Source organism: Canis lupus, chromosome 4, assembly GCF_048164855.1.
Source record: "Canis lupus baileyi chromosome 4, mCanLup2.hap1, whole genome shotgun sequence".
Taxonomy (NCBI): Eukaryota; Metazoa; Chordata; class Mammalia; order Carnivora; family Canidae; genus Canis; species Canis lupus.
This window is the reverse complement of record NC_132841.1, coordinates 35,172,490-35,195,688: the sequence shown is the minus strand read 5'-3', so window position 1 is coordinate 35,195,688 and position 23,199 is coordinate 35,172,490. Positions and strand designations below refer to the sequence as shown.

The following is a 23,199-nucleotide window of genomic DNA, read 5'->3' as shown; positions in this document are numbered from 1 at the left end:
GAAAGGGAGAATCAGAGAATGACACAAATGTGGAAAAGTGTCAAAAACATCTTAAAATTATTTTAAAATATAAAAAATACTAAATATTAAAATTAAAATATTTTAAAATCTTTTAAGATAAATAAAAACAGGAAATTTGACACAGACATGTCCAGAAGAAACAGGGAGAAAACAGCCTTCTACAACCCCAGGAATGCTTGAGGCTACAAGAAGTTAAGCAAAGAGGTCTGGAACAGAGCCTTCCCAAATGCCTTCAGAGAAAGTATGGCCTAGGCAACAACTTGATTTTGGATGTCAGCCTCCAGAACTGGGAGAAAATAGTTTTCTGCTATTCTAAGCAGAAACAACAACAACAAAAAAACCCCAAAAGAATTAGAACAGCAATAAAACCACCTACAGAGTATTATGCTAAAGTAAAATACTATTCAGATACCTGAGATACACTTTCACAAAATGAAGATTTTTAAGAACACAAATACTTGTATTCACTGTTGTTCACCAAAGTTCGAAGAAATCATCAAACATCAAAAAAAAAAATAAAAAAAAAAATCATCAAACACCAACCTTGCACTCTATAACCAGAATGTATAAAAAAAAAAAAAAATCAACCAAACTCAATGCACTAGTCCTATTAAGTGCTTTAATACTAAACTCCAAACTGAGAATACATTAAAATTGATTTAGCAAGGTTATCATCATTTACAGATCATATTATATATATTTTAAATACTCCATTAGGATCAATGGAAAAGTGTTTAAAAAAAGAGTTGAATGGTTTAAATATACAATAATTAATAAGCTATTTTTTAAGATTTTATTTATTATTCATGAGACACAAACAGAAGCAGAGACACAGGCAGAGGGAGAAGCAGGCTCCATGCAGGGAGCTCAATGCAGGACTTGATCCCAGGACCCCGGGGTCACGCTCTGAGCCGAAGGCAGATGCTCAGCCACTGACCCACCCAGGTGGCCTTAATAAGCTCTTCGTATATTAACAGAAGTTTACAAAATATAAAGGAAAAATAATCTCACAATGGCACTTAAAAATTACTCCAAAACTTCACTAAGATTCAAAAAGACTAATAAAAAAGGAAAGTATGCCATTTTATGAGTTAGAAAACTATACACTGTAAAAATGTCAGTTCTCTCCAAATCAATGAATAAATGTTAACAGGGTTTTTAATGGAATCAGACAAAAGGACTCTGCAGACATTTGGAAAAATAAACTTTGGAATATCCCACACTTTTGGGAAAAAAGGATTTGCCTCACCAAGTTTTAAAATATAGTGAAAGCAACATCAATATAAACAGTGTGATTCTACTGTCAAGAGACCAATTATAACAGGAGACCAAGGGTAGATCCAGAGATGCAGAAGAATACAATAAAAGCAACATCTCAAATCAATAAAAGGTGTTGAGAGAACTTTGTAACCATTTGGGGAAAAACTTAAATTGGATCCTTGCCTCATGCCACAAGAGTAATTCCAGATAAATAAAAGGTTAAAATGTAAAACTATAAAAGAAGTTGAAAATAATATTGCAATGGGGAAGGAATTTCTAAGTTTGACATCAAAACTAGAAACCATAAAGGAAAGGCTGATGTAAATTGTTATTGGAGATAACACTGAATACAATTTTTCCTGTTTTATGCAGCAATCTTAATAAGCCTACAACAGTATTCCAACTACGGTGTGCTTTTAGGGTTGTGGCTAGGGCAGTAAGATCAGGGTGTTGTATTCTACTCATTTGACTTCATTTTAAAGAAAACAATTTTCCACTTTGACAACTGGCTCTTCCTGTAACGGTCAGGAGGTTATTGGATAATCAAAAGTACTTACCTCCTTTTATTCACATTTCTGTGATTGCTATCTTTGGTTGGAATGAAAAATTACCTAAAATTCAGGGAACTTCCCATAAGTTGATACTGAGTTACTAAAATGGATATCAATTTTTATTTTTTAAAGATTTTATTTATTTATTTGAGACAGAGCGCACGCGCAGGGGGAGGGGCAACGGGAGAGGGTCTCTCCGGCTGAACAGGGAGCCAGGCTCCCACCTGCTCCCAGGGCCCCAGGACCCGGACCTGGGCCGAAGGCAGTTGCTTAACCAACTGCACCACCACGCAGCCCAGATACCAATTTTTAAAATTAGTATTCTAGGGGCCCCGGTCGCTCAGTGGTTAGCGCCGCCTCGGCCCAGGGCGTGACCCCAGGGTCCCAGGATCGAGTCCCACATCGGGCTCTCTGCAGGGAGCCTGCTTCTCCCTCTGCCTGGGTCTCTGCCTCTCTCTCTGTGTGTCTCATGAATAAATACATAAAATCTTTAAGAAAAATAAAATAATAAAATAAAATAAAATAAAATAAAAAAATTAGTACTCTAAGTAAAGAAAGAAGTCCCTACACGACTTGGTTTTCTCCTCTAGCCGAGTGGGTACCAGTGACCCGAGTTGACCCCGTCACAGCAGGTGGCGCTGAGCAGGGCCAGAGGGGAAGAGCCGCCGGGCTCCCGGCCCCGGCCCCGCCCCCGCCGCGCAGCCCCGCCCCCGCCGCGCAGCCCCGCCCCCCCTGCTGCGTCCTCGTGTCCTCGACGTGCTCCCGACGCTGCACGGGCCTCCCCACGTGGCCGCGCTCTCCGCCTCCTCGGTCCCTCCGCGCAGCCCGGAGCGCGTCGCCCGAGGCTGCGGGGCCCGCGGTGTGGCGCCCACGGGGGCCGGGCCTACGGCGTCAGCACGGGGGCTTCGCCGCGGTGAGGTCCGCTGAGGCGGGACGGGGCCGCGCGGGGAGGGCCGAGGCCTGCTCTACGCCGTGCCCGGGGCCGCGGCAGGGCTGAGGCGGGACGGGGCCGCGCGGGAGCATGGAGCACGGAGCACGGAGCACGGAGGAGGGCGGCGGCGCACAGCCCGCGGTCCCGTCCGCGCCCCCCAGAGCGGCGGCGCTGGAGCAGGACGGTCGGCGTCGGCGTCGGCGTCGGCGGGGCCCGGTGCGGCTGGCGGTCGGGGCCCGGGCCGTCGTGGGCGCGCCACACCCGCAGGTCACACACGAGAGACCTTCCGCCCAGGAATGCCTCCCCACAGACGCCGGATCTCCTCCTCACGGCGGCATCGCTGACTTGACTTCATTCTCATTTTTTAAAGATTCCCGTTGATGTTCGAGTTTTCATTACACGTCTTTTCCACACGTTGTGTTGACCATACTTCTCAGTATACGTTTTTTCTTAAGTCCCAAACTGTGGTCTTTTGACAGACGCGTGTAAAAATGTGCTTTATTTCCACAGAAAATTATACACTCGTGTTGTTCCTAAAATACCAGCGGGTCCATCTTCGATTTCTCGCCTTTGACGGAGATTCGCGGGGTCAGCTCAGAGGGGAGTCGCCGGGGAGCGCCAGTGAACAGGGCGCCCGCGCCCCACGCCTGCTGTGGGCTGGGAACAAAGGACCTGCGCTGCCTATCATCCAGTTTTTCAAGAAGAATAAAAAATCTGGGCTTCCTTTTTGCAAAAATCTCCCAATTTTTAATCGTTTGCAACTAATTTAAAAAAAAAATACGGTATACGCCAAAAATAAAATGCCTGCAGGCCAAATTAAGCTGACAGGGCTTTCTTTCTTTCTTTTTTTTTTTTTAACAACCTCTTGGGTAAAGGAATAATAGCAGATCTGTTTGTTTATTTCTCTTTCACTTTTTCTTGATTTTAGGTCACCCTTCCTTCCAAGCAGGGATAGCACAAGCCTTTACAATACTCAGAGATTGAAAGTGAGGTTAAAGACCTATCACCATCACCAAGTACCATTAAACAGTTCTCTTTTTTAACATAATACATCATATTTGCTTTTTGATACTAGTTTGGGGATAAGAATGGAATTCACTTTAAATTTACACTTGTTCTTGAGAAGTTTTCATACATCTATGTAAGTATGACAATTAGCATTTATAGAGCACCTTCAGTGTGCCAGGCACATTACTAAGCATTTTCACACTTTGGTATTTCATTAAATCTGAAATTACCTTGTAAAATACATTTTATTATCTCATTTTACAGACGACTTAAAATAGTTCACAAAGTTCTCAGTTTTTGTTTCTCTGCCCTCAGAATGCAGAAATGGTTGGTTAGGCTTGCTTTTTTTTTTTTTTTTTTGACAGGTATCATCAATCAAGAATAATTACAACCATCTTAAATCACAGTAACAAAAATGCAAAGTAAAAGTATTGAAGGATGACAGCCTTTGAAAAAAAAAGCTAAACCTTCATTCCAACTCCTTAAATTCCTTAGGTCCATTGATCTTCCAGGCACCGAGAGAGTCATAGTTATTTTCAAGACAAGTAAAATTGAAGTCAGCTCTTCTTTTTGGTTCACGTTTCTTTTCCAGGGCCTCTCAAAACACTGACCATTTTACAAAAATCAAAGCTTTTCATTAATTAAAGAGGACTACAAAAAGAGCACGGGCTGCTGCCACCACAGAATTCCTGGGCGTGTGTGCTAGGTCAGCCTGCGTGCTGGGCCCGGCGACACAGAAACACACACGGTTCCCCACTCACGTGGAGCTCACGATTTCTAGGAAGGAAAACAGATCTTGTCCATACAAACAGCAATTTCATGACAGTCATGATAAGTGCCACCAAGGAAATTTAGAATGGGGTGCTGTGACAGCTCTGACAAAGTTGTGCAAATCTAAGTAAAACCTGGGCAGAAGCTCAGTACAATGAGGGAAGTGGAAAGACAACTGCTCTGATCCAGTCAAGTGGCTCCTTTAAGAACACTAGTCTGAAGGCTTACATTAAGTCTCTATAAATACCCAATTCTACTTATATTTTACATATCCTAGCGTAAGTTTCTTAAATTCAATTCTTCAAAGCCACTTACTCCCCTTATAAGACACGCACACAAATAAACCTCAATATTTTAAAAAGAAAAACACTTATCAGCATTTAAGTCCGAGACTCCATGAACATTTAAATACAATGCGCGTTACATATTTATATAAAATAAAAACAAATGAAACCAGTAACATTTATCAAATAATGTGGAAAGAATGGTTAAAATGCAACTTTTATTGAAATCAGGTGAAAAAACTTCATGTTAACTTTTTAAGTATATAGAAATTGTGATAAACGGGCCAATTACTTGGCTTTTGAAGAAACGTAAGAATAACATGGGCTAGGAAGGTACAAAAGCAGCAAAGCGCTAACACTGGTCAGTCTTCCAGTAAGAAAACTGGCACCTAATAATATAAGGAATAAATATAAAAGCTTTTAAGATATGCTTAAGAAAATGTGTCCAAAATGTGTCTCAAATCTCACTTGCAATTAATTTTATATAATAACAAATGTACAAACTGTTCAAACATACAAATACTTATAAATGTAAATACATTAAAGATCTCGCATGAGATTTATTTCCATTTTCCTATTTTCTTCAAGGTTTACCTACATCTAATTTTTAAATACATATGCACGCACTTAATGGCTTAAGTAACATTCTAATATCCTCTATTCTCACTATTCGCTTTTAAACATCTTCTCTGCTTCATTCAGGCATAGATTTGTTAATAATATAGGGAACCACAGGTTAATCTTCTTGCAACAAGGTCCATACATAGACACATGAAGTTGAGAAGGCCCATCTGGTCCTGACAATGCCATGTGACTTGAAGAATGAAGAATTCACAAATGCTAACAAGCTCAGCTTTTCTTGCCCCCTCCAAAAACTGCCTATAAAAGGATAGCTGAACCAAAACAGGAGTCATCTTATCATCCCATATTTATAAAAATCTAATACAGTTAAGGTACTCCACAGATATGATGTGACAGGAGCCAGAGAGAGGACACGTAACCTAGCTTTCAGTACAGTATGGCTGGCTTTCACTTTCCTTGTAAAGTAATACCTACTCTACCACGTTACTTTAAAGATCCCCCATAATGGCACAGTGTTAGGCATTCTGTAGGTACACAAATGGTGGCTAGTATAATTATTTTAAATCAAATTAGAGACAGGAAACAAATACTGAGGAAGAAAATCAACAGGACAAACTGGCATTAGAAGCCCTACCAAAGCAGAGAAAAGGAAGAAATGCCCAGGAGCCTGGCTGCAATTAAAGCTTCATGGAGAAGGTAAGAGACTGGCTCTGCCTATCAAGAAGTCTTGGACTTCTCAGACAAGAGGGAAAAGGAGTGATTAACAGAGAAGCGGAGGTTAAGACTACAGACTTAGGGATACAACATAGAAAGCCAAATCCAGTATCCTTATTAGTGGGCAAAAAAAAAAAAAAAAAGGAAATACATTCAGGCACTAGAAAGAAGAAAAACATACCCAATGCCCAATCACAAATTTTTATCTTGGGTAACTTTTTTCTTTTAGAGAAAGGGTGTTGAGACAACAGTCTGTTTAGAAAGTATGACACTTACTCTAGAAATACTAAAAAGACTGATACAAATGTGACTATTTTGACTACTGATGATAGTGACCCTGTTGAGAGAGTATGAAGCAAAATTGACGAACATTATTAATACTTAAAATGACCTAGAAATACGGGGGAGGGGGGACTCAATACTTTTTATTGGACTGATAATGTTTAACAGAGGTATGAGTAGTTTATAAATAATGCTTAAGCTTTTTAAACCCTCAGAAACGGGACAAGTTACATATAAAAGGTATTTATGAAATATAAGGATCCCTCGCTTTTTGAAAAGCTCAAACCGGGCCACTTTGCTTTGATGACTATTTTCACTAACCAAAAGAAATCCAGAAAGGATTTTCACTTCTATGAAAAAAAGGCAAAAAGCAAAACCAGCGTTCAGTGCAGTGTGGCCGGGAGCCCCCCCCAGGAGCCGCACCCAGCAGCCGGAGGGGCGCCCCGAGCACCCTCCCTGGAACAACCCTCCGCATCTCAGCCGCCAGTGCCCGGGCCTGGACTGTCTGGGTAGACGGGAGCGCTTTACCTCCATTTACCTAGTGCACTCGTCAGCAAGATGTGTCCTTAAGGTATCAGAAACGCCTAAGAGAAGTTATTTTTGAGGACTGGGAATGCTCAAAAATTTTACATATAAATTAACGGTAGCTGCTTCCTCACTTCATGCCATTTTGTTTTTTTACCAGGAACATTCTCCTAGGAACACTATTTTCAGAGAGCAGGGGAAACATGCACGTTCATTAATAACCATTTTTTAAAAATGATTTCCTTAAAGGTTAAAAAAAAGTTTGTATTCTTAGTAAAACTAAACTCGGGAAAATTACAACGTAAATTGAATTAACATTCAGGATATGGCACTGGGATTATCATGACAGTTTTTATGTGAAAAGTCTTTTTAAAGTCTTCACTTATCTAAAAGCAGCAAGGATACAGAACAAAAGAAATATTGTAACTGCTTTGGGGACTTTTTACCACCATGTTTGGAAAGCACACAAACAGTCCAATTCATGCCATTTTGTGCCAGCAAAGCTATTTTTTCCCCTCAAAATACAATTTAAAATACTCTCCAAATTTAACTCAATATTAATTTGATTTAAATTTAACTGCAATATAAAAATATAACTTGTTGGCCTTTCAAAGAAAATATATTTTAAAAAAATACCTCTAAATATATGAAGAAATAACCTAGGCTCACTTGGAAGCTAAACTATATAAAAGTAAAGCCTTTAATAGAAAAAAGTAGTGACTTTTACAAATATTTAAGTTAAAATGGCTCTCTTTGGGGGCCTGTCAGAGAAAATATCTGTGTCTTGCTCCCTAAGTGGGGGCAGGGTTGGAGATAATGCAGCAAAAGCGAGCCTAGCCTCACCAGTGCCGCTCTAAACTTGAAGTGCACTGGTAGGCTCTGGAACAAAGAATGTGTAACTTGATCTCTTTTCCTTCTCTCCTCCTTCACAGCAACATTTAGAAAGTAATTTAACCTCTCAAAATGGCATCTTTGTGCTGCTTAGGGGAAAAATATCTATTTGCCAGTACAGTGTAAGGGGAAAAAATAAGAAATCAAATCACTTTTTAAAAAATGGTTTTTGCTTTATAGTGATATTTTTGTGTCAAACATCGAATATACAGACAAGCCAATTATAAACGAAGACTTTATTTTTGCTATGTGAAGGTCCGCTATGCAAGATTTAAAAATGCAGCTCAGGTTTTAAGAACAATTAGTCTTATTATCACGAGGTGGATTTAGTATTTATTTTGCTTCTACAACAGAGTAAATAGCTCCTTAGAAGTTTCCAAAAGAAAAAATAAGAATGCAAATAGTCTGGGTAAATATGAATTTAAAATCTTAGTGTCTCAAAGAATTATGCAAGTTACATATACTTTTAAATTTTATAAATCTCTTCATTTATCCTAATTTAATAAAGAAGACAAATCAGTTTGAAAATCCAGAAGAGAATAAAAACCTGAAAAAAAAAATTGTCAGCCAGGTATCAAAGGATACTGAACATTCTCAACACTGTCAAAAATGTTTAAAGGTAACCTAAAATATCAGCAAGATTTTATGACTCTTCCACATCTCAAAGCACTTCGACATTCATGACATAATTTGATCCTCACAACAACCTTGTGAGTTAGGTGGCCACGAATTTGCTTGAGACAGTCACAAAAAGGTTTGTGGAATTCTCTTGATTCGTCTATAGCCCCAAACTATTTCTTTTTCAGTGCATACTAGTAAATAGTAAGCATTATTACTCATTTTGCACCAGAGAGGAAACAGGCTCCGAAGTAAATAACTTGCCTAAGGTCACAATGCTGATACACTTAACTGTAATCCTTACATCTATCAAAATACATAAATCTGACAATTTAATGCAATGTAACCGACAAAGAAGCCAACTGTGTAGAATCGTGGTCCCCTCAAAGACCATCCATGTCCTAACCCAGGGACCTGTGAATGTTACCTCGCATGCAAGGGACTTTGCAGAAAGTGAGATGAGATTATCCTGTTGGTCTCAATCTAATCATGATCCTTAAAAGCAGAGAACCCTTCCCAGCTATGGTGTGAGAGAGACAGAGATGACAGAGGGTCAGAAAGATGAGACCATGTTGGCTTAGAAGATGAGGAGGCAGGAGGCCGTGAACTGAGGATTGTGGTCAACCTCTGGAAGCTGGAAAAGGCAAAGAATCAGATTCTCCCCTAGGAGGCCCTCCAGAAAGGAACACAGGCCTGCGGACACCTTGAGTTTAGCCTGGCGAGACTTGTGTTGGATTTTTGAGCTGCAGAACTGTAACCTAATAAATTTGTGCTATTTAAACCACTATGTTTGTGATGATTGTTATAGCAGCAACAGAAAACGAATGTACCAACTGTACTATATAACCAATTGTCATAGACTGAATGAATGTTCATATCCCACAAAAATGCATGTTAAATCCTAAACACCCAAGGTGATTCGATCTGCTGGTGGAGGTAATGAGGTCTCCAAGGTAGAGACCTCAGAATGGGACTCCAGTCCTTATAAAAGGGAACCCAGAGAGCTCCCCTGCTCCCTCTGCCATGTGAAGATACAGAGAAGAGATGGCCATCTATGAACCAGGAAGTGGGCTCTCACCAGACAGCAGATGCCAGCGCCTTGAGCCTGGACTTCTCAGCCTCCAGACTGTAAGAAATAAATTTCTGTTGTTTGTAAGCCCCAAGTTTATGGTATCTCATACTAGCAGCCAAAACAGACTAAAACAATTGACTATTTTGTTTTTTAAAATCTTACAATTCTAAAAAGCAATCTGTCTATGAGCACACTGTCTAAGCAGAAATCCTGCCCTACGTACAGATGAAAGGAAAGTACAGGCATCCGTCACTACACAACTGGGTGTGGTTTTGCCACTAATGACATTCCAGCCCAATATTATACCTAGAAAGTCTATTATTAATCATTCAGTCATACATGTCTGCAGTTTAAGTGGAAATTTTTAAAAATTTTTCCTTTGACCACAAGTAAGCCTCTAAAAGCTTAAAAAATTATTTGGGATTCAATTATCATTAGTATAACATATACAATGGATTTAAACGACAAACATATTATAGATCTGATAAGAAATTAACAACGTTAAAGGTAAAAATTTTACCAGAAATATATGTTAATGAGATGGATGGGGCTTTCATTTTTCAATTAGTTCATTCATCTGTTTGAATAATTATTGCTAAAATTAGGTGATTCAGCATATTGTTTTAGTTTTTATTTTTAAAAAATATTGTTTGAGAGAGAGAATGCACGTACACACACACGCGAGAGAGAGACAGAGAGAGATACAGAGAGCATGAGCAAGGGAAGGGGTATGGGGAGAAGCAAATTCCCAGCTCAGCAGGGAGCCCGATATGGGTTCTTGATCCCAGGATTCTGGGATCATGACCTGAGCCAAAGGCAGATGCTCAACCGTCTAAGCCACCCAGGTGGCCCTGTTTATTAATTTTTTGAAAGAAAGCACGGAGAAATTATGTTCATTTAAATAGGTGAATAGGAATGACAGGCATTTTGTCAGTAGTTACACAAGTTTTAAAATTCCTTCTGAGTTATTTGTTGAAAAATCCCATAGAGGTTTACCATCAAAAAGAGCAGCTGATTATTTCCGAAAACTGACATTGAAAAATCCATCAATTTCACTGGAAGCCATTAATGGATTTATTCCCCAAAGATTAAAGCTATTTACTTCCTCAATGCTAACACCAATATTTGGAATTGCCATTTTAGTGGTCCCCAAGGTTTTTGTTTAGTTTTGGGAGATATATTAACATACCATAAAATTCACTCTTTTAAAGTGTTCGATTTAGTGGCTATCAGCATATTCACAAACCTGTACGACCATCACCACTATCTAACTCCAGAACATTTCATTACCCTAAAAAAGAACCTTATAACTATTAACAAGCACACACATCTCCCCCTCACCTAGTCCACTGAGCCATTTTCTGTCTTTCTGAATTTGCCTATTCTGGACATTTCACATAAATGGAATCACACAATATTTAGTCCTTTGTAACTGGCTTCTTTCACTTAGCATAACACTTTCAGGTTAATCCGTGATGTAGCATGAGTCAGAATTACACTTCCTTTCATGGATGAGTACTGCACAGCATAGATAGACCACATTTTATTATTTATCAGTTGGTGGACTTGGGTTGTTTCCTCTTCTTGGCTATTATGAATAATGCTATGAACTTTCATGTGAAAGTCTGTGTCAACATAACATTTCTAATTCTCTCAAGTATGTACCTAAAAGTGGAACTGCTGGATCATGTTAGTAACATTATGTCTAACCTTTGGAGAAACAGCAGGTCGTTTTCCCAAAGCAGCAGTATCATTTCACATCCCTACAAGAAAGTATGAATGTTCCCATTTGTCCACATCCCTACCAACACTTGTTATTACCTGTCTCTTCTCACCATCCTAATTAATGGGTGTGAAGTGGTATCTAACTGTGGTTTTGATTTCCATTTCTCTGATGACCAAAGATATTAAGTACCTATCTATCTTTCTATCATACTGGCCACCTGTACATCTTTGTTGTTCTTGTTGTTGCTGGGCCCCACCCCAGCTGGTCCAGCTGGTGGCACGCAGACCCACCAACCTGTACATCTTTGAAGGAACATCTATTCAAATCCTTTGCCCATTTTAAAATTCAGGGTTTTTTTTTTTTTTTTTTTTTTTTTAGTTGTAAGTGTTCCTTTCATATTCTGGACACAAGTCACTTATCAGACATATGATTTACAAATATTTTCACCTACTCTGCGAGTTTTCTCACACTCTTGACAGTCCTTTGATGTATGCAAGTGTTTATAATTTTGATGACATCCAACTTACCCACATTTTTCTTTTGATTACTTGTTTTTGATGTCATATTGAAGAAACCGGTGCCTGATCCAAGACTACAAAGATTTATTTCTACATATCCTTCTGAGAGTTTCATGGTTTAGCTCTTACATTTAGGTCTTTGATTTACTTTGAGTTAATGTTTGCATTTGATATGAGGTAGGGATCCAACTCCCTTCTTTTTCAATTGAATACCCAGTTGTTCCAGCACCACTGTCTTGTCTTAGAATTATCTCGAGATCTTTTCTCCCCTGAAGTACTTCCACCACAAGGCAAATATATCATGGTAAAAGCAGGGACAGAGGAAGCCTTGTGCTATTCTTTTGTAAAATGAAAAAGGAGAACGGTGGAGAGGAATGTGGGGAAGAAGTAATTGCCTGAAAGACTGATTCACAGGAAGATCAATTTTAAGAAAGAGCACATGCAGTTTAAGGTCTGGAAAGTTATTAACTTAAAACTATTCATGAGCTTGAGTGCCTCTAGGAGTCTGTGTCTGGGTCTAGGTCCAAGACCAACTTTTGAATACTGTGCTACACTACTTATGGTAACAAAGTTATCACTTGTGAACAATTTTTTTTGTATTTCAATTGTGTAAGTAATAAAATAAGATGGGGCTTAGAATGAATCTAGTGATAAGAGGAAATCTTTGAGTTTTTCACCCTATGACCACTCAGCCAAATAGAAAAATTCACTCCTGGGGCACCTGGGTTAAGTCAGTTAAGTGTCCACTCTTCAGCTCAGGTCATGATCTCAGGGTTGTGAGACTGGGCATGGAGCCTGCTTACGATTCTCTTTCTTCCTCTGCCCATCCCTCCAAAAAAAAAGTTTCCCTGTTTTACATGAAACATATTTGGTTCAAAGCAAGCATTAATGGAATGGAATTTTTTAAATCTTATTTTATTAATGTAAGAGTGATAAAAAAAAAAGCACTAAGATATTCTACCTGAGTCTACGCATTTACTTTGTGCGTAGGCTCCCTTGAAACAAACCCTACTAGGCTAGGGACATAGTAGGCATCACTGAATAGAAATGGTATGGTCAAACCTTTAGCCTCACAGTACACCACTTCCCTTTCCCCTAAAATGTATGTTTAGTCAAATTCTTTTCCTCTGAGATCAGTCCAAATTACAATACTGGCAAAACAGATATGCTATCTATTTCCTTTTATCACATAACTCTGACAGTTTCATAGGTTTGTAGTGTAACCCTGGGTGACTTCATTTCTCATGCCTTTACTTTAATTGGAATTAAGCACAGACAGTATTTTCACACGTGGTTATTTATTAAATATTTCTGCCCATGTTAACTAACTGTTCACCATCTTTGAATCCTAATCTAAGTACTTAACCAAGAAATCTGAAAATTTTATTTTGGATTAAAAGCTTCCATCTGTTGGTTATATACTTCATACCCCCACTGTTGTCTTCTTCCATTTTAAATTTTATTGGTTTTTACTGAGCAAAAATTATCTTTCAAGTATCTGAGGATTAATTAGTGGCCCTTTTCTCCATTGGTGTGTTGTTCCTGATGCTCAATTTAAAACAGGACTGTTTCTGTACTCTTATTCAATTTGTTTAATTATTCCATTTTTTTTATTTTTATTTTTTATTTTTTTTTAATTATTCCATTTTTTAAACAGCTATCAGTGATTCTACTTCACATAGTGTTGTCTGAATTGAGATAACATGTTTGAAAAGAGTGTGAAATCTATAACGCAAACATTAAGTGGTATTGTTATGTGCAACTTCTAACTCTGATATCATTTGCAGAGTGATAGAGATGACATGTCAACCAGGTAAACACTGATTATTCAGTAGTGTTGAAAACCTAGCTGGCCGTCTGGTTTTAAAAAAAAAAGAGCCCTATTGCACTCCTTAAATCAAAAATAAACTGTAGATTAATAAGGTATTTGAAGTAGAAGAAACTAGTTTTGTTCTCAGTTTTCAATTATTCTCAGACAAGGGGATGCCATTCTAAGCATGACACACCAAGTCACTGAGGGAAAGAACAGTAAGCTCTCTTTTGGAAAAGTGACACTTCAGTTGCCTATTAGACACCCACGCAAAGTATAAATCCATATTATTCAGGAGGGGTTCAGGCTGGAGATTAAAAGTTGGGAATCCTCAAACACAGACTGTTTTAGAGCCTGAAGGTTGGATGAGATCAAGGGAAGACTGTGGCAAGGTGTAAGTACCATGTCCTGGGCTTGCTACACGAGAAACAAACAACCAAGAGGGAAACAATGAAGGATACCAGTCCTGGAAAAAAGTGAAGAGACTGTTTGTGTGCAGAGAGAATAAGTGACCACCTGTGTCAAGGACTGTTAACGGGTATAAAAATTCAAGAGTAAGAAGAGAAGAGTCACAGGTAACCTTTGCAAGAGTAGTCTAGGCAGGGTGTTGGGAGGGAGAGTCTAACCAGAGAGGGCCCACTCAAAAGATAACAGGAGGAAAACACTGGAAACAAAGTATAGGCACATCTTTTGAAAAAAAAAAAAAAAAAAGGAGTGGGGGGACAGAGCAACAGAAGGGAAAATGGGGTTAAGAGAGGCTGTGACATTTAGGATGAGAGAAAAGTATGCTGGCACGCTGATGAGAATGATCCTACGCCACAAGAGAGAAGAGGCGGAATTAGACGCAGCACAGCATGGGGCGCGGCCCTTACTACGAGGATGGTGAGTTCGTCCATGGTGACAGAGGAAGGCAGCACACGGGGTATCTTCTTAAGGCATCTACTTTCTCAGTGAGATGAACAGCGAAGTTGTGTACTGAGAGTAAAGAATGCGGAAAGTAACGTCAGAGGTCTGAGGAGGAGGAGGAGGAGTCTGCAGGACCAGCTAGGCTGGGCTGGGGGAGTAAATGGACCATTGGTGAGCAACACAAAGGGTTCATCTGACTTAACAGTCATTAACTGGAAGTAAGACTAATCAGCAAAGGTAATTCTCCAGCCACTTGCAGCAGCAAAAGTGCAAGTGTACAACCAAAGCACCCAAATGAAAAGCAGAACTAAAGGGAGAAATAAATAGTAACACAACATTAGTAGATTTCAATATCCCACTTTTAATCACAGATAGAATCAGACAGAAGATCAATAGGAAAACAAGATCTGAACACCACTTTGGACCAAATGGCTCTAACAGACATACAAAGAACACTCCACACAACAGCAGCCAAACACACATTCTTAAGCACACATGGAACATTCTCCAGGAGAGATCACATGTTAGGCCACAAAACAAGTCTTGACAAAGTTAAGAATACTGAAATCATACCAAGTATCCTTTCCAACCACAAAGGAATGAAACTAGAAATCAAGTGTAGGAAAACTGGACAATTCACAAATATGTGAAAATTAAACAACATACTCTTCAACTAATGGAGTCAAAGAAGAACTAAGGGAAATTAGAAAATATCTTGAGACAAATGAAAACAAAAACACAACATACCAAAACTTCTGGGATGCAGCAAAAGCAGTTCTATGGGGGAACTTTACAGCAGTAAATGTCTACAATTAATAAAGAGAGAGTCTCCAGTCAACAATCTAACTTTACACCTCAAAGAACCAAAAAAGAAAAGCAAACTAAACTCAAAGTTGTAGGAAGAAACCAATAAAGACTATAACAGAAATAAAATAAAGGACAGAAGAACAAAAGAAAAACTTAATAAAAGAGTTTATTTTCTGAAAAGATCAACAAAATTGACAGACCTAAGAAGGACTAAGAAGAGAGAAGGCTCAAATAACTAAAGTCAGACATGAAAGAAGAAACACGACAACTGATGTCACAGAAAGAAAAAAGATTTAAAAGACTATGATGAATAATTATACATCAACGATTTGGATTGCCTAGAAGAAATGAATAATTCCTAGAAATATATAACCTACCAAGACTGAATCATGAAGAAAAAGAAAACCTAAACAGATCTGTAACTAGTACAGAGATTGAATCACTCATAAAAAATCTTCAAAGAAAAAAAAAAGCCCAAGACCAAATGGTTTCACAGGAGAATTTTACACAACAGTTAAAGAAGAATGAATGCAAATCCTTCTCAAAGTCTTCCAAAAAACTAAAGAGGAAGGAACACTTCCAAGCTCATTTTATGACCTCTGATACCAGAGCCAGACAAAGATGCTTATTAGAAAACAACTTTAGACCAATGTCCCTGAAAAATATAAATGCAAAATTCCTCCACAAAATACTAGCAAACCAAGTTCAACTGCACGTTTAAAGTATTACACACCATGACCAACTGGGATTTATCCTTGAGATGTAAGGACTGTTCAGTATAAGAAAATCATTAAGTGTAATATACCACATTAACACAAGGAAGATAAAAAATAACATGATCATCTCAACTGCAGAAAAATCATTTGACAGAATTCAACATATAAAAACACTCAACAAACTAGAAAGTAATTACCTCAACATAATAAAGATCATATATGAAAAGCCCAATATCATACTCAATGATGAAAACTGAAAGCTTTTCCTCTAAGATCATGAACAAGACAAGGGTGACAGCTTTCACCACTTCTATTCAACGTACTTCTGGAAAGCCCCAGCCAGAGCAATTAGGTAGGAAAGAAAAAAGAAGGCGTTCAAATCAGAAAAGAAGAAGTAAAATTATCTGTATTTATAGAGGGCATGATATTATATGTAGAAATCCATAAAGATTCCACACAGGGGGAAAAATAAAAACTTATTTGTTAGAATAAAGGAATTCAGCAAAGTTATAGGATGTGTACTCTACATCCAAAAACTAGCTGTGCTTCTGTATGCTAAGAATAAATAATCCAAAAAGGAAATTTAAGAAAACAAACCCATTTAAAAAAGAAGAAAAAAAAAAAAAAGCCATTTATAACGGAGTAGGGGGGATGGGCAAAATAAGTGAAGGGAAGTGGGAGCTATAGGCTTCCAGTTATGGAATAAGTAAATCCCAAGAATACAAGGCACAACATAGGGAATCCATCAATGGTGCTGTACTAGCACTGTACTGTGATGGATGGTAGCTACACTTGTGGCGAGCACAGTATAATGTATAAATTGGTCCAATCACTATATTGTACACCTGAAACTAATGTAACTTTGTGTGTCAACTATACTTCAATAAAAATAAATACTAAAAACTAAAATGAAAAGAAAGAAAAAAGAAAAATGCTGAGATGGTTTTTTTGTTTTGAAAGATGTATATTTACAAGTTTACCACCATAGAAGATGTTTCTAGTTTAGGACCATTTCAATGCTTTTAATAATAATTGACATGAAGCTGGTCATATTAAAAAATATTGGCCTATTTAAAAAAGGAAAGAAAATACTTAGGAATAAAAAAAATACTTAGGAATAAAGTTAACCAAGGAGGTAAAAGACTTATGCACTAAAAACAACAAAACACATTGCTGAAAAAATTAAAGAAGACACAAACAGAAAGACAATGTCCATACTGCCCAAAGCAACCTACAGATTCAATGTAATCCTTATGAAAATCCTAACAGCGTATTTTGCATAAACAGAAAAAACTATCTTAAAATTCATATGGAATCTCAAAGGTCCCTGAATAGCCAAAACAATCTTGAGAAAGAATAACAAAGCCAGAGGCAAAACATATTAAAAAGCTACAGTAATCAAAAAGTATGTTACAAACATAAAAACAAACATATAGGCCACAGAACAGAACAGAAACCCCAGAAATAAACATTCGCATATACGGTCAAATTATCGACAAAGGTGCCAAGCCTACACAATGGGGAAAGGCTAGTAGTTGCTTCAACAAATGGTGCTGGGGAAACTGGATAACCACATACAAAAGAATGAAGATAGATCTTTACCCTTACACTATGTATAAAACTTAATGTAAAATGGGCTCAAGGGGGGTGCCTGGGTGGCTCTGCCGGTTGAGTGTCTGACTCTTAGTTTCAGCTCAGGTCCTGATCTCAGGGTCATGGATCAAGCCCTGTGTTGGGCTCTGCACTCAGCAAGAAGTCTACTTAGGATTCTCTCTCTCCCTCTTCTTCCCCTCTGCCCCTTCCCTCATTCATGATTGTGCTCTCTCTCTCTCAAATAAATAAAATCTGTTTTAAAAAAAAAATGGATTAAAGACTTCAGCATAAGATCTAAAACTGTAAAACTCCTAGAAGAAAATATAGGGAAAAAGCTTCAGGACATTGGGATGGACAATGACTTCTTGAATCTGACACCAAAAATACAAGCAAGCACCACAACAAAAATAGACAAATGGTACTATGTCAAAACTTAAAAACCTTCACAGCAAAGGAAGTCCTAAAAAGGCAACCTATGAAATGGTAGTAACATTTCCAAACCACATACTGGATAGGGTATCAATATCCAGGATATACAAAGAATTCCCATTAGTAAGAAAAAATAATAGTAACCTAATTAAAAAATGGGCAAAGGACTTATTATATAGATATTTCTCCAAAGAAGATAATACAAATGGCCAACGAGCATCTAAAAGATGTTTAACTCGCTAATAGTGAAATTCAAGTCAAAACACAATGAGAAGTTACCTCATACCCATTAGTATGGCCCTTGTAAAAAACAAAAACTGAACAAAACAGAAAAAAACAAACCCAGAAAATAACACATGTTGCAAGGATGTGGGGAAATCAGAACCCTTGTGCACTGCTGGTGGGAACGTATAATGGTGCAGCCGCTATGGACAACCAGTATGGAAGCTCTCCAGAAGTTAGAAACAGAACTATCATAGAATCCAGCAATTCCGTCTGTGGGTATATAATAGAGAAGAATTGAAAATAGGATCTCAAAGAGAGATCGGAACACCTGTGCTCATGTGGCATTATTCACAAACCAAGTGGGGGAAACGACCTGAATGTCCATCAACAGATTCACAGGTAAAAAAAAATGTGGCCTATACATGCAATGGAGTGTTGTTCGACCTTAAAAATCAAGGAAATCTCGTCCTAGGCTAAAAACACGGATGAACCATGAGGATGCTGTGCCAAGTGAAAAAAGGCCAATCCCAGAAGGACCTGAAGTGCATGACGTCTCAGCAGCAAGTGAGCCACTAAGTCGGGGCCAGCAGCGGGAGGCAGGAGGCTGGGCGGCTGCGGAGCTGGGCGAGGGCCGGCGGGGCTGCGAGGGGCCGGCAGCCGGACACCTGTGAGCCCCCAGAGCTCAGACTGGGGGACAGGGAGCCACGGGGGGTGCGGCCGGCGGTGCCGCTGAGGCCACGGGACGGCCTGGCCTGGAAGCCAGGCTGGGACGGCCAGGGGCGGCGCTCAGGGAGTGGGGGTCCTGAAATTGGGGCTCCGGGTCACTGGGGTCACCAGGGCCATGGCCACTGCTCCGTCCCGCGGCAGAGCTCAGTGACGAGGGCGGCCGCAACAGGGAGGCAGGACCAGGATGGCAGCGAGGAGTGGCCGCGCAGGACACAGGCGGCCGAAGGCCCAGGCCACCCGGGCCCGGGGCAGCAGGAGGCAGGACTCAGGGCTCCCAGCGCGCTGGCCGCCGCCCTGATGGGCCAGATGGGGAAAAGTGACATCTTTCGTTTCATTCGCCTCTGAAATGTCATGATTTAACTAGGAGAGCAGGCAAAGGCCGCAGCAGCAGCAGCACCTGCAACTTTGTGACCTAAAAAACCGGATATTCTCATCCAGTTACATTGCTGCAGATAACAGAAAATATTATTTATGCCTCACCATTATTTAAAAATTAGGGTAGTTAAAACCCACCATGGGGTTATTTAATGGGTTAATAACAGAACGGCCGTACTACTATATGTAAAAAAGTTTAATTACTTTAATGGCTGCATTTCACTCCAATTGGTTTCCTCAGTAATCCAATGTGTCCTATTCTACACATTTAAAGACATCAGTCTGAAAAGGGGGACGGACTGCCCAAAAAACTTCAGAACGCTCGAGGTCAGTAAGATGAACAGAATGGCCAGAAATGAGACCAACGGGGAGGCTCCAGGGGCTGGAGGGAAGGGGAGAAGAGAGATTAAACGCAGGCTCAACGTGAGTTCAACGTGACGCTAAACAGAACGAGGGAGGCGTAGAAAACGTTAAGGGAAAAAGGCAAGCGGCAACACAGACTGCATGATGCCATCTGTATAAAATTCAAAAAAACGGAAATAAACTTTTGTAAAGGGAGAGAAAATTTTAGAAGGACACCTGAGGTGGCAACTGTGATTTAGAATGAGATGTAAACTGAGGAGGAGAGAGCGAGAGAGGAGGAAAGGGGGAAGCTCACTTTTCCATCTTGTTGGAACAGTTCGCTGCAAGGGTGTTACATTAAAAAAAGAAAACAAAACAAAAATTTATTTTTAGGGGAATCCTCTTCCTCTCTTCCTTAGTACAGTCTCTTGTATTCTTACAGGACACTAAGGGCTATGTCTCTGGGCTCACCAGAGAACAACTCGGTGATGCATTCTTCCAGAGAATGCTGTCTAAAAACAATTTTTTTTTTTTTATAGCAGGTGGGATGGGCATCACGGGGAATGCTTCTGGCTATGTGGGGCCATCATGAGGCAAACCGTCTTGTGCTGGGCCCTCAGCTATCCGACTCCTGTGTTAAGGCAAGCAGGAAACTGGGAAGCTTCACCTCCTGGAGCTTTCTCTTCACACTTCAAAACATGTCTGGGACAGGAAAGTGCAAGGCAGGCATGCTTACCAGGCCCTTCCTTCCCTGGAGCCAACGCCTGCTGCTGGTCCCGTGAGGAACCTACCGATCTTTACTACACCGTGTGCAGGCCACGGTACTGAATCGCTTATTAGTGTCCCAAGTTTGTCAGGTGATTCTCCTGCTTTCTCTAGGTAGGTTATGCACTCTGCAAAGAGCACATGCAGTGAGTACAAGTCTTGACTTTCCCTTTCAAATATTTATACCTTTTTGCCTTTAGCCTCCCTTATTCCACTGGCGGGGGCCTCCAGTTAAATGCCTAACAGAAGCATTAAAATGAGCTTAGTGGGGCACCGGTGGCTCAGTCAGTTGAGCGTCGGACTCCTGGTTTCAGCTCAGGTTGTGATCTTATGGGTCTGGGGTGGAGCCCCGTGGCCAGCTCCGCGTTCAGTGGGTAGTCTGCTTGAGGAGTCTCCCCCTCTGCCCTCCCCCCACCCGCCGCTCACTCTCTCTCTAAAATGAATAAATCTTTTTTAAAAAATAAGCTTAGTGTTGTTCATTTTTTCATAGAAAATATTTTACCAGTTGGATTTACTACATGCTGTAAAGATAGTTTTTCCCCTTATCAAGTTGAAGAAGTTTCCTTTTTTCCCTAGTCTATCAGAAGCGGTTACTGAATTCTATCTGGTATCTTTTGTCATCAATGGAAACGATCAAATTATTTTCCTTCTTTGATTTACCAATACAGCGTAAATGACAATAAAAGGTTGGCTTAGATCAGATCATCCTTGAATCCCAAGGTGAGTTCCTCCCTACACAGCTCTGACATTCGGCCAGATTCAGTTTCCTACTATCTTATTTTGGATCTTACAAGTAGGTGATAAAGGAAAATAGTCTATTGTTTTCTTTTCCTGTGCTGTGCTTCTTACTAACAGAATCATGCTTGCTTCAAAGGGCATGTTCTCTTTTGTTTTTTTTTTTTCTTTCCTCTGGAAATTTGTGTAATATAGGGATCATCAATTATTTTAAAGTCTTGTAAAAATAACTGGCCCTTTTAAAGGGTTTAACAACAATTTTTCAATTTCTTCATTGGCTACTGATGATTGACCTTTTTTATTTCTTCTGAAAATTTTAGTAATTTATATTTTCCCCAGGAAATAATCTGTTTCATTAATTTCTAGGAACTATGGCATGAAGTTATGCACAATATCCTCTTCTGAGGCCCTCATGTCAATATTCAAAGAGACGTTCCTCGCTTATTTGTAATGTTTGCCTCCAGTTTGTTTTCTTCTTAACCAGGCTTGCCCAGAGTCGGCCAGCTTGATTCTACTGGCAAGGGCTCTTTCATTTTGGGGGCATCTGGCCGGATCCGTTAGTGGAGCGTACAACTCTTGATCTCGGGGTTGTGACTTCATGCCCCACGCTGGGTGTAGAGATCACTTAAAAAATCAAATCTTAAAAAAAAAAAGTTTCATTTTTCATTAACTTATAATTTTATATCTATTAATCCTTTCGTTCTATTTTATTTGGGTTTATTTTGCTTTTAATCAGTTTAAGCTGAATATCTTGTTCATTCAGCTTTAATTCCTGTTTACTAATTTTTAACGATGAATTTTCCATAAAGTTTCACACTGGCGACATTGATATGTAGTGGTCTCACTGTAATTAACTTCTAAATTGTGTGACTTCAGTTATGATCATCCCTTTAAGCTATTCAAAATGTGTGTCTCTCCCCTTGTCCCAAAGAAAGAAGATGTTTTCGTTTTGGATTTATGACTTATGGGTCTGGTTTTTTGGGGGGAGGCATCTATTTCTTTTCATTTTCGTTGCATTATGGTCAGAAAATACAAACATAACCTTACTTTTATTTTTGCTTTCTGAAAATCTACTGATTTTCTTTATGGCACAAAACACGCTCACTTTTTGAGACTATCCCACGTGCTGGGAGAGCATACATATTCTTAAGAAATCTCTACAGGAACTACAAGTCTTCATTAATCAGCCAGAACTGAGAAATGTGAAGCCACTGAATACCAGGAGTTATTTTTCCTCCCAAAGCTACACAATACCTTATTTTGGCAACACATCTGGTAGATCAACTTCTGATCACTGGGCTACTTGCATCCCACCCTTGAATCTGCGTCTAATGACCTGAGCACTCCAGTACTAACTCCGGTCAGTCTCCGGTGACCCAAAGCAAATCCCTAGGCCCAACAATCCAACTGGCCCCACTTGGATCAGGGTTCCATCCTCACTCTACTCCACTACAGCCAGGGAAAGCAAGGTCATTGCTGAAACCCAAAGCTCACCCACAGCAGGCCTCCTCTACTTCCAGAAGCCTGGGAGAACTACACTCCTCTACTCTCTGCAGTGAGGTGAGCCAAATGCCTGGTTCTGACTGCTGAAGTTACATAATTGCTGGTTACGAGACCCTTCCATGTTTTCTTCCCTTCCATAGCAACCAGGAAAGCCATGAGGTCCAGCTACGGGAGCACAGAACCTCCGACAGGCTTTATCTCAGCTGCCTACTTCACTCAAGCTGTACATGGGGTGAGAAATAAACTTTCTGTTCTGTCTAGCCAATGAAATTCTAGGATTTTGTTCATTAATGAGGCATAATTTAACCGATCCTAATTAATACCATCCTGCTGACCATTACCTGCCAGAGCTGTGGGGAAGTCAGATTCTCTGATATATTCCCAATTTATAATATAGGACTGACATCTCTAGTACAAATTAAATTTGGGGGAAAGGGTCTTTCTTTTCTACAGTCTCCATATTTTTCTAAAGACAATATATATAGTTTTCATAATCAGAAGAAAAATACCCTT

The 23,199-nt window shown here is 39.6% G+C and overlaps 1 protein-coding gene and 1 long non-coding RNA gene across 3 annotated transcripts in view; one reads left to right on the top strand and one right to left on the bottom strand.

Moving 5' to 3' along the window:
- The window catches only part of BMPR1A (bone morphogenetic protein receptor type 1A), a 140,647-nt gene that overhangs the window by 97,191 nt on the left and 20,257 nt on the right, over positions 1-23,199 (bottom strand). The gene's annotated exons all lie outside the window — the stretch shown is intronic.
- LOC140632150 (uncharacterized) lies at positions 2,606-3,484 on the top strand. Its single transcript, XR_012029679.1, has 2 exons — positions 2,606-2,745; positions 3,274-3,484. It is a non-coding gene; the product is annotated as an uncharacterized lncRNA (long non-coding RNA).